Raw genomic sequence first — 13,395 nt, 5'->3', positions numbered from 1 at the left:
TGCAGTAATATAAGAGAGCTACTATTCGAACATTTGTGTATATGACACTAATATTGACACTACAATGAAGTGCTGGCTGGGAGATGTTTTCAAACATTCTGTTTGGAAAAACATGATTGCAACATTTTTTCATAGAATCGAGAACACAGATGCAGACCTAAAACACCATTTATACTCGCTCATAAACCCAAATGTTGATAAACAGCATTGAACATTGCACTAAACCCTTGGGAGGGGGCAGACAAGAAATTCCTATCTCTGAGTGAATAAATAAATAACACAAAGCACTCCATATGTGACTGTATTTGAAGCCTGTTCTAAGATGCAGCTGGTGCAGAAAAGCAGCTGTAGTTCTGCTCTGAGATGGTTGGAGTTGCCTTTGAGCACGTGACTATCCTTGCTACAGGGCAAAGACGCTTCTCCCACAGCTTTCTGAGCATCATCAAAATGCTGTTTTTAACTTGCAAAGTTTTGAACCACAAAGCAGCTTTACCTCATGTACACTCTATTTTTCTACATCTTATGACAACTGTTATCACGTATCCTGTTAAAAATATTAATGACCAAGTTCATATGGGAGCAAATGACTATTTTCTAACTTGTAAGCTGCCTTGAGTCCCCCGCAGGGGTGAGAAAGGCAGGCTACAAATGAAGCAAATAAATAAATAAATTTTCCAGGTCCAAACTGTATCATGCAATATAGTGGTCTTTCCAAACTGGGGGACCAACAGATATGCATAATCACTAGCTATATCCCTCTGGATATGATCAGAAACTGATATGGTCAGTTCTTTAGGACATGACAACTGTGGTTCTTGAAGTGGTCATTGTGCCATCACAGAAATGGATTTTGTGCCTATGCAAACGCTACCAGAATTTTCTAGACCTGTAAAGCTTAGTGGGAACACCACCTCCTCTATCTATGACATATATCCTAGCCTAGTAAGCTACTGACCCCTCAGTGTTGAAGTTTGTCAATAACAGAACAGGGACATGAAAGAAAGGGGATGTAGAGGAGATTTATGATGGCACGTATGACCACGCAAAGAACTACAGTTATGGGTAAGCAATTTGTCCTTCTTCTTCATGGGCTCTGCGCATGACACAAATAAATGATTGTGAAACTTAACATAGGATGGGAGGTCAGGTTACTGTGTGATGGAGGAATGCACAGCCTGGCCAAATCGAGCATCAGTTCTTATCCTGAAGTCCAGACCATGACACCGAATGAACGCAAGTGGCTGAGAACACTTGCTGTTTTACTTAATTCAAGTAAGAACACATCTTGAAGCACAGCTACGGAAGAAGTCAACACACTCATAAAGTGAATATTAAAGATTGTAGGAAAACTTATTTTATGAGTTCATAAGCAAGGTGCACTATCTCTACTACCCACTGGGAAGGGAGTACACCTCTGCTGTCTCTTAGACCTGCAATAGCAGACAAAAAGTAGAGTTGAGCAACAATAGGAAACAATGAATTACACACAGAAAGCTAATGCCTGATGAACATCCACAAGTGGAGAGATTCATCCAAAGATGTTGATAGCTGTGGATAGAATGGAAGTGAATTTGGGATAATACCTCCAGCAAGAATGTAACATCTTGCCATAATGAAAAATTATAAAAGGCTCATCACAGCCTGCCCATTTGGTCAAAGTGGTCACAATAAGAAATACCACCTTCATAGTCACAAAGTATTCCTCAGTAGAAACAGGGGGGCCTATGCATCAGCCGTGACAGAATTATAGTGACCATGGTTAAGTTAGAGCCAAAACTGGGAAGCAAGGTGTTGAAACTCTTAAGAAACTTCTTAACCACAGGGTCAGAAAAAAGTATTATGAATGACCAAGATGTCAGCTAATGAACCATAGTGGCTGCAAAATATACTTTCAATGAACAGAAAATGATACCTTGCTTTCTAAGATGTACAGTTGGCTCTTCACTTTTGTTGAGGTTAGGCATACACACACACCCAGCAAAGTGGGAAAATGGCAAATATATCCAGGGGTGACAAAGAGCTAGAAGGAAGATGAAGTGTGATCACTGCGGTAACTGGGAGTCTACCTGGTATGATCCCAGGGAACTTCTTTGCCCCATCCTTTTATTTATTTATTTGGTTTACTTTTACCCCACCCTTCTCACCCTGAAGGGGACTCAGGGCGGCTTACACATCCAAGGCACAATTCGATGCCCGTAACATACATCAACAATAAAACAATAAAGCAGAATAACACAAATTAGCAAACAACAACAATACATTACATCTACCCCTTTAAAACTGATAAAACCAATAAAATTTCATACCAATCGATACAAACCACTTCTTCCTTATTGCCGGTCAATGTTCGCTATCTCATGGTTCAGAGTTTCCTTTCACATTTATCAGTCCACATATATCAGTCCTGTCAGTCCTATTTGCCTGGTTGTCCTACCTAGTTTGCAGATTGCCCGAAGGCCTGGTCCCACAACCATGTCTTTACCTTCCTCCTAAAGGACAGGAATGATGTCAATGCCCTAATATCCACTGGGAGTGAGTTCCACAGGTGGGGGGCCACCACTGAGAAGGCCCTGCTCCTCGTCCCCACCAGCCTCGCTTGAGAAAGTGGTGGAGTCGAGAGCAGGGCCCCCTCAGATGATCTTAAATTCCGTGGTGGGACGTAGAGGGAGATACGTTCGGACAGATACACTGGACCGGAACCGTACAGGGTTTTGTAGGTCAAAACCAGCACCTTGAATTGGGCTAGGAACTGAACCGGCAGCCAGTGGAGCTGACATAGCAGAGGGGTGGTGTACTCTCTGTATGTCGCCCCAGTGAGCAGCCTGGCTGCCGCTCGCTGGACCAGTTGAAGTTTCCGAACCGTCTTCAAGGGCAACCCCACGTAGAGTGCGTTGCAGTAGTCTATTCGGGATGTAACAAGAGTGTGGACCACTGTGGCCAGATCAGACTTCCCAAGGAACGGGCGCAACTGGTGCACAAGTTTTAATTGTGCAAAAGCTCTCCCGGCCACCGCTGAGACCTGGGGTTCCAGGCTCAGCGATGAGTCCAGGATCACTCCCAAACTGCGAACACTACAAGGGGGAGTGTAACCCCGTCTAACACAGGCTGTAACTCTATTCCCTGTTCGGCCTTACGACTGACCAGTAGGACCTCTGTCTTGTCTGGATTCAGTTTCAATTTGTTAGCCCTCATCCAGTCCGACACAGCAGCCAAACACCGATTCAAGGTCTGGACAGCCTCCTTGGTGACAGGTGTAAAGGAGTGACAGATCTGGACATCATCTGCATAGAGATAACACCTCATTCCGAAACTCCAAATGATCTCCCCCAGCGGCTTCATGTAGATGTTAAACAACATTGGGGACAGAATTGAGCCCTGTGGGACTCCACATGACAACGGCTGTGGGGCCAAACAGGTGTCACCCAGTAACACCTTCTGGGACCGTCCCTCAAGAAAGGACCGGAGCCACTGCAAGGCAGTACCCCCAAGTCCCATATCTCTGAGGCGTCCCAGAAGGATACCGTGGTCAACGGTATCGAAGGCCGCTGAGAGGTCCAGCAGAACTAACAGGGACACACTCCCCTTGTCCAGTTCCCTGCGAAGATCATCTACCAAGGCGACCAAGGCTGTTTCCGTTCCATGTCCCGGTCTAAAGCCAGACTGTGCCGGATCTAGATAATCAGTGTCTACCAGAAATCCCTGGAGCTGTGCCGCCACCACTCGTTCCATGACTTTGCCCAAGTAGGGGAGATTGGAAACTGGCCGATAGTTGTCTAATTGAGTGGGGTCCAGTGATGGTTTTTTCAACAGCGGTTTTATAATAGCTTGTTTTAAGCTCGCTGGAATTTTGCCCTCCTGCAAGGAGGCATTAACCACCACCTTCACCCACTCTGCCAAACCCCCTCTGACTTCCTTTATCAGCCAGGATGGGCAGGGGTCTAGGATGCATGTGGTGGGTCGCACCTCTCCAAGGATCCTGTCCACATCCTCAAGCTGAACCAATTGAAATGAATCCAATAAAACCGGACAAGCAGATGCTCTCGTTACATCCTCAGAGACTTCATTTAAAGTCACGTCGAATCCATACCGAATCAGCGCAATTTTATCAGCGAAGAATCGAGCAAATGCTTCACAGCGAGCTCCCGAGCTGTCAGGGATCTCGCTTTTCAGCGGATTTAACAGACTCCTGACAACTCGAAAGAGCTCAGCTGGACGGTTCTTCACCGATGCAATATTGGCCGCAAAGGATGTTTTTTGTGCTGCTGCTATTGCCGCTATTGCTGCCGGTATTTTTGTGCTGCTGCTATTTTCTTTGTCTACCCATTCACACACCTCTATTTTTTTCTCCACCTACTTACTCTTCCTACCTTTCTCCACTTGCTCCCTCCCCGTCTTTTTTTCCTGTTGTCAGGGTGCATATGGATGTGTTATATGCACCTGCAGCAAAGGAAACGAGCCTGGGAACGCAACAAGGTTAAGCAATAGGAGACCTTGGTTCCTCCCTTCCTTTGTCCAGGTAAAATAAACACATGTGGCATGCAGCATGAGGAGGATCAAGACCTGCATGCTGCTGCCATCTCAGCTGTCCCTCCGGCCTCTGTCCCACAGGCGACTGCTCCTCATTTTCTTTCTGCTGCCACATGCCAAATGTTTCACCCAAGTAAATGAAGTGAGGAACCAGCTATGAGAAATGCCCTCAGAATGTTCCTAGAAGTTCATGGGCATATTGTGTTGTCAGAACAACTACTTCTTTAATATACAGGTTTCTGCTATACGAATGCAATGAAAAATATTTTTCTCAAAGCTCAGAAACCAATTAAAAGAGTGCAACAAGTTGATACTTTCCAGTCAGACTCTTAAGCACTTGATCCTTCCCTTCCTTTCTCCACCTTTCCACATACTCACTGTGTTCCTCACTGTCAGGGGAGAGGTAGGCAAAAAACAATTAGACAGGCAAAGAAAGGGAGGGACTCCTGGTTCCTCCCTTTCTTTGTCCAGGCAAAACAGAAAACCATACGTAATATGCAATAACAGGAAGGAACAGGAGGAACAGACCCCATGCATCACAACACCTCCACCGCCCTGCCGCTCCCTGGCCATAATATGGATAGCTAAGGGTTGAATGCCTATTCTGACACAAGTTTCAGAATGCAGAGGTGAGATCCAACTTCACTGCGGAATAAATAGCCCCTTGTTTGTAGACCCTTATTTGTATGATACAACCAACGATCTGACCTCTGACCACCAGCTATATCACTGCCACCAATTTATACCGGTCAGTCCAACTGACCATACTGGAGTTAGCCCTCAGAGCCACTCAAAACTGGAGGGAAAACTATGATATAAAGAGAGTTGGCTGTTGTTCAAATAGGCCCCCTTATTATATTTGTGCACAGAAAGACACACTGACTGTGGTGAAGTGGGGAAAAAAACAGATTTATAACGTTTATTTGAACTGGAACAAGAAGGCTTCTCAGATGTACAGACTCTTATTTGTTACAGCAGGTTGTCAAGTTGTTTCTTTACAGAAAATGTTTCCTTCACAAAACAATATTAACTCACAGGGCTTTTCAGAACTCTCAGTTCTCCCCACTAGAGGATCACAAAACACCAGCACTCTGTCTCTAAGAGGCTATTTTTAAAACTCAGCATTTCTCCCCAAAGGCTGTTTCTAACTTTTAAAATCCTCCCTCACAGAGGTTTCTCTCTCCTGCCTAAAAACACTTCCTTTCTATTCACAGTCATGGTCCAAAGTGCATACCTGAGAGAAGGTTGGAAGACTTGTCCACCATACCAGTGAGCAGATAGGGCTAACCTCCTCTACTGATGATCATACAAAAGATTGAAATGTCTGAGGAACCACACTGGAGAGGCCAAAATCTGGGATGCACCAGGAAAGTAACTGCTGTGGTTGCAGCTATGAGGTCGAGAAAGCTCTATACAGGCAACATAGATCTTTGTGGAACTTTCTCTGCCCTGTTACAGACTAAGTATTTCCTGTGAAGGAGTCCAATGAAGTCTATCATTCTTGCTAGTCCCAGACAGACTTTACTGGATTAACTTTGAGGTTCTGATCTTGAAGAAATCCAGACTGTACAGATCCAATACATGTCTCTGCACATTTTGTTCTTGCAGGACACTACCAGAAGCCAACCATCTAGATAAGGATGAACTTACGCTCCTGAGTTTTGGGAAAGGAAACTAGCATTGCAATACACTTGGTAAAAACTTTTGGGGTTGTGAAGAAAGGAAACACTTTGCACTGAGATCTTCTCCTATAGCAAACCAAAGAAACTTGTGGTATTGAATGTGAAAATAAGTGTCCTGAAGATCTAATGACTGAAACCAATAATTTCAGTGAAAGAATGATAAGATGAAATGTAGTGTCACCATTTTGGATATATATATATTAACACTTCATTTAAATTAACCAAGACTCTTCTAAAGTTTCTTGGAACTATATCCTCACATGATATATAAGTATAAATTTATATTTGTACTCATTGAGTATAAATAACTGGGGTTTTTAAAAAATTTTGAGGCTGGCTGGAAAATATCAGCCTGTGGTCCTCTTTTATTAAGTTTCTGAATTTTGAGAAACCTTTATTTTCATTGTTTTTATAAGAAACAGAAACACACACATACACACACATATATCAAGTAGTTGTTTTGATAATATAATGAGCCCATGAATTTCCAGTAACATTATGAAGGCATTTCTCACAGCCCTGTGTAAAATGCATGATGAAATAGCAAAATAGCATGCCTCTATATAGTCTTATATATTCTGTTTTCTCTTCACATTTACATAAGTTTGCCCATTTGAGAACTTTGCAAGAAGACCATTGCCATATAGTTCATCTACAAATGTACAATATCCTAGCAAACAGCAAGAGCTCTCCTCCCACTTCAGCTTCCAGACACTTTGACACAGAGCTGCAGAAACTCAAGCTGTTTGCTAGAAATAGCACATGCACAAAATAGATGAAATCTGCACTTGCTATCTCTCCCAGGGATCTAGAGTTGTGCGTACACCCACCCACCAATGATGTACGATATTGAGGGCTGCATTTGTTCCCTCTAATTGACTTAAATATCTGTAAAACAACACATACTACAAGAATGCAACCTTGAGTTTATGGATTAGTGAAAGTGTAGCTACTCTCACCTATGACTCAGTTCTTCTGCCTTCCTTTAGATAAGAGCTATACCACTAGCAGGCTTAGGACCAAACATGGTCCTGTGCTGGTCTTTTTGATCCTTGTAGTAGGTAGAACCAGATTCCTTAAAGTTTCCTTATTGGTCAAGCTGCTGAGGCAAAAATGCTGATGTCAGTGAAGGCTATCAAGGGATAGGTGTGCATGTGTAAGCAAAGATTTATTGTGTTAGCTTGTGTGTGCACATACAAGTGCATGCACCTTATGATCCCTACTCTGAAATCAGTTCCAGTCCAAAGGAGAGAAGACTGTGTCCTCCTCCTTCAGATGCCTCATAAAAATGTCCCTTCATTCATAATTTCATTATTCAGTGAATTCCTGATTTCACCCTGTCACTTCGCTGATGGGAGCAGGAGGTGGGGAAGATTGCATTTTCAGCAATGCTCTGTAACAGATTGAAGGCTCTCTGATACTATGGTAACTAGGTGCGGGGGCAGATCACAAAATTGCTGATACTATTCCTCATGTTAAAAGAAAAAAGTTCTAATGTATAAACATTTTGGATGAATCAACGCAACCCCGATGATCAGGTTTTTACAGTCTATCATTGCAAAAGCTAATTAATTCTGAGATGGCTGGCAGTTGTCATACTTTTGCGGAGGAGCGGCTTTGGCAGGAGGAAGGATCGGATACACAGAAAAAAGAAAATGTTCAGTACCTACTCGTAGTATGTACACAAAGACCCTTTTGATGGGCCAAAAAGGACGAGTAAGAGCGATAACTGGAATATTTTTAAGTTTGTAGTACTGGATGGAAATATAGGCATTATTTTCCAATTAATCTGTTTTTTTTATTTTCAATTTACATATAAAACATATACATATAATACAGTGAAACAAATCTATATGCATATATGCATAAAGCAATACAATACTTCCTAACATCTATACAATATTCATATTTGGTTAAACTCTCCCCTCCTCCCAGCCCTCTAAATTTAGTCACTTCACAGTCCTTGGGTTGGAGACATTCATATATAATTCCATTCTTCCTTCCTTTGACAGCAGTATGTGTGAAAAAGATCTTGGAGTCCTCGTGGACAACAAGTTAAACATGAGCCAACAATGTTATGCAGCAGCTAAAAAAATCAATGGGATTTTGGCCTTTATAACTAGGAGCATAGTGCCTATATCCATGGAAGTCATGCTACCCCTCTATTCTGCCTTGGTCAGACAAAACCTGAAATACTGTGTCCATTTCTGGGCACCACAATTTATGGGAGATGTTGACAATCTGGAATGTGTCCAGAGGAGAGTGACTAAAATGATCAAGGGTCTGGAGAACAAGCCCTATGAGGAGCGGCTTAAATTGCTGAGCATGTTTAGCCTTCCGAAGAGAAGGCTGAGAGAAGACATGATAGCCATGTATAAATATGTGAGGGGAAGTCATAGAGAGGAGGGAGCAGTCTTGTTTTCTGCTGCCCTGGAGACTAGGATGCGGAACAATGGCTTCAAACAATGGGAAAGGAGATTCCACCTGAACATTAGAAAGAATTTCCTAATGGTGAGTGCTGTTCAGCAGTGGAACTCTCTGCCCCAGAGTGCGTTGGAAGCTCCTTCTTTGGAGGCTTTTAAACAGAGGCTGGATGCCCATCTGTTGGGGATGCTTTGAATATTATTTTCCTGCTTCTTGGCAGGGGGTTAGGATTGGATGGCCCACGAGGTCTCTTCCAACTCTATGATTCTATGATCCTATTACATTGTTTTTCTATTCTTCCTTCTGGCTTGATATTTATTATATATAAATTCCCTACACAAATTCTAATGGGTTAAATTATTAAGACTTCTTTAAAAAAAACCCTTTCTTTCTTTTTTAAGCAAAGTTTAGAAATGTTTCCCAGTCCTTGATAAAGTTTTTTGTCTTCTTCTTTCTTAATCATTGCTAATTTGTCAATTTCAGCTATTTCAAAGACTTTAACCATCCACTCTTCTGTAAGTGACTGGACTGACCTTGAAGGAGCTAGGGGTGGTAACGGCCGACAGGGAGCTCTGGCGTGGGCTGGTCCATGAGGTCACGAAGAGTCGGAGACGACTGAACGAATGAACAACAACTTCTGTTGTTGGAAGGTTTGCCTTCTTCCAGAACTGTGTGTATGCTGTTCTTGCTGCTATGATCATGTAATGCAATACTTGGTAGTTCAATGCCTTTGTTTGATTATTTGGCATTCCCAATAAAATAACTGTTTTATCTGTATGCAGTCAATTTTATAAGTTTTCCATTCAATTTCTCCAAAGGGGAGACATCATACATAGGGCTTTAAAATATTTCAACACCTATTATGTGAGATCATAGCTGAATACATTTTTAAATTCTTAAATATCAGCTCCACATTTCTATCATCTCCGGAACCTCAAGTTTTCAAGCACTAATCACAATGATAAAGCAGGATACTCAGGGATTTGTGCATAGAATTACTCACACTGTCCACAACCAACTGCTGAACACTTCAGACCATTTTAACAATTTGGAAAAGATAGAAGGAGCATCTTGAGGCTGAATGGGGTTCTTGCAGTAATTAACTTTCTGACAATACAGGGCCTCCATTATGCCTCACATAATTCCTAGCCACCGTTCCTCATTCAATTTCCTTACCAATTCATTTCCTATCAATCCATGCTCTGTCAACAGACTTCGCATTCTCCAAAAATCAAAACGTTGCAACTTGAACTAGGTACTGAATGAAGCATCTGGGCAGCTAGGTACTAAGCTTTTGTTGTGCACAAACGTGAAACAAAGCAAACAATGCCTGTCTCACAGCATCCTTTAAAATTCAACACCAATGAAGATACTGCACATGAAGAGTTATGCAATCAATACATGGTGCCATCAAGTACATAATGTCATCTTATACTTCTAGTATAAGTCCTTCACATACCTCACAGATGATGGTGCCAACTGAGATCCCTAGAACCTCCATGAGACAAGAAATAGGGCTGGCATTGAAGCAGAGTTCTAAGATCCACTCAGAGAGGAAGCAAGCAAATTTCTCTTGCTAGAGACATATCCAGGACAAGTGCAGTTTTGATCATCAGTGCATGCCATACATTTTCAAAAGGCAAAAAGATGGGCAAATCTGCAGAGCAACAGTCAGTTTCAAATTGGTGTTTGCTGCTGTTGCTGCTCAGCTATGGTTTCTAAAGCACTGGGATATGTCGCTACTTCTGAGTGTAGTGCATGGCTATTGGGGAGCCTGCGAAGAATAAGAGAGACATGAATGTTGTGATAAATAACGGCCAGCAGCTCAATTGATGGTATATTGCAGGGGATGACTGAATGACTATGAAATAATGCAACTGGCCAAGGTGCTTTTTCTTAATCTGGGTGTTTGCAGAGATGCACACAGTACTCACAATAATATAGCATAAAGTAGCTGTGATTGCTATGAAAGTTATGGTTGCGTAAATGTCACTACTAGGAACTATCTGTGACTCCCCTCAAAAGAAGAAAGTCACAAACACATCTCATGCAATTCGGATCAGGGAAATGGGCTTTTAAAAAGCAAAATAACTCTTTGGAAGCAATACGCTTCTCTGAATCTGGAACATTACACATGAAGACAACAAAAAAGCGGTGAACAAAAACAGAGGCTGTCTTCCTGTTGCAATGTTTATCCTGTTCGTGAACTATTAACATATTGTTGTCACTGTTTTTAATTAACACTAGGCATCATGTTATTGTAAGACTCCTGCACAGGGGTGCATATTTAACAATGTAAAAAGTCTGTGGACAGTGACAAAGCTCAAATCCAGGAATAAAGCTATTTCTTCTCATTGATATTAAAAGCTACCACAATATAGCTCTATTGTCACTGCGAAGACATTTTCAGGGGTATCATATTTTCAAAAAAAATTCAGTTCCCCCAACCTTTAGAAAGGCATCACATAAAAACTAGGACATTTGTAGCATTTATTCCGATTGCATTATATGGGTCACCTTATGTTGTTGAGAGTGTTATTTCATACCAAAGAAGAAATAGGCCATTTTAGGGTATTTGGATCGTGTAGCAGAGAACAGCATTTTATGTACATATAAAGAAGTAGTTGGAGAACATTTTTTTCAGATGCTATCTCTGTTGCCACAATGAAATGATCACCAAAAATGTGAAATGAATGTCAGCCAAAGATTTGGAAACCAGATAGCAATGCTGAAGCTCTCTATTGAGAGTAAGGTAAACATGAAAATTGGAAAATAGTGCAATAATTCAAGGAATAAAAATCTACAATATTGAAACATCTTGAGATTCCAGATAAAGAAGACGTTATTGAAAAAGAAGATACACATGCCTTATTTCTTGGCAGGAGTCCTTGACTGACAGGGGAGATTACATACCCCCTCCCCTCACATGCAGCCCGCGGAACCAGGATGGGATGGGGAAACAAGGTAGAGTGGCCTCCTCCATCTCTGCCAGCATCTTCTCTGATCTTGAAAGTAAATACACGTAATAAAACAATTGGTGTGGGATTTGGGGAGGGCGGGGGGGCTGGAATGGATGAACAGCATTTCAATTAATTTCTATGGGAAAATTTGATTTGACATACAAGCAAATTGAGTTATGAGCTTGGTCGCAGAATGAAGTAAATTCGTATGTCAATATATCACTGTATTAGAATTTTTCAAAAATACGTGGGAAGGCATTTGAACAAATTGGGATGAACAGTATTCCATGGTGTGATGAGTCAAAGCACAATATTTTCTAAATGTAAGAATCAGATATGAGGGGGCAGTATGCATCCCATCTGAATACAGTATGCATCCAGTCCTTAAAAAATACAGGATGCATATTGATATAAACCGAGTATAACCCAATGTGATGATGTCATAAATCAACCACTGTATCAAACTACTATCTGAAGAGCATTCCTGTGGAATAGAAAGATTGTGTAAATCATTATTTGCACTGCTAGTTCAAAATAACCTGGTCAGAAGAACGTGAAACTGAAACCAAGGACACTATCATCAAAGAATACTCTATTTATAGTCAAAATGAAAGGAAAGTCTAATTGAATGGCTGACAACACTCTTCAAACGGTTAAGGACAGATGAGAAGCAAAAGGTGACAGAAATAGGGTCAGAATTCTCAAAGCAACTATTCAGTGACTTGTATGTGGGGGCAAAGAAAATTATTACAGTAACCAGTGCAAAGAAATAGAAGAAAACGATAAAAAGTAAAACAAGAACACTTTCTCACAAAATTTGAGAAATTAAAAGGAAAATTAAACCAATTGCAATAATGCTGAGTGAATAACACTTTACAGATTCAAGACAAAATAAAAAAGATAATGAAATACCAAGGAAATGAAAGAACAAAGATTTCCTTCCTTTTAACAAAGAACCTACATTTTTAAGAGTGAAGTGGAAGCTGTCCTCAAAGATCTTGGGAGAAATGAATCACTAGGAGGAACAGATGGAATACCCACAATACCACAATATTTTATTGTCCTAAAATGTGACCTATACTTTGTACAAGAGTACGCTGTCAGTACAGAATATGGAAAATCAGAATGCTTTTCAGTTGCCAAAGAGATCAGAAAAAAGCGGTTTTATCATCCTAACTGCTCAATTTACAAAGAGAGCATCATACAAAATGCAGGTTTAGAAGAAAGAAGCCATATGAAAACTGGAGAACATAAATAATTTTTTTAATGCTGGTGACATATTAGCAGCAGAAGATATTGAACACTTGGGATGATTACCAAGGAAAGTTAAGAAAGCAAATGCAAAAGTAGGGCTACTGCTGAATCGTGAGAAAACAAAAATAATGACCACAGAAGATTTACATAACTTTCAGGTGGGTGATGGAAACAGTGAAATTGATACCATTTTGGTATACCTTGGCTCAGACATTAATCAAAATGGAAGCTCCTGTCAAGAAATCAGAAGACCATTAAGACTTGGAAGGAGATGGACCTCAAGAGTGAAATTATGTCATTGATACCAAAGTCAAGCAGTTAAAACAGATATGCTGAAAAACTGTACACAAAACAATTGATGTTCACTGTGTTCAGACTGCCCTAATCTGTTTCAGGCCTCTTCATAGCAAGTGGAAACACACAGGAAGTTAGAGATGTAGTTCAGAACAGGCTGGAACCAAAAGAGAATTGCATATTCTTTGTAGAGCATGAGTCAGAGCTCCCCTACACACACCCACAGCCACATAGCTCCAGCTTGTAGTTCTTCT

Source organism: Anolis sagrei, chromosome 2 (genome assembly GCF_037176765.1).
Source record: "Anolis sagrei isolate rAnoSag1 chromosome 2, rAnoSag1.mat, whole genome shotgun sequence".
Classification (NCBI taxonomy): Eukaryota; Metazoa; Chordata; class Lepidosauria; order Squamata; family Dactyloidae; genus Anolis; species Anolis sagrei.
Note: the sequence above shows the minus strand (reverse complement) of the source record.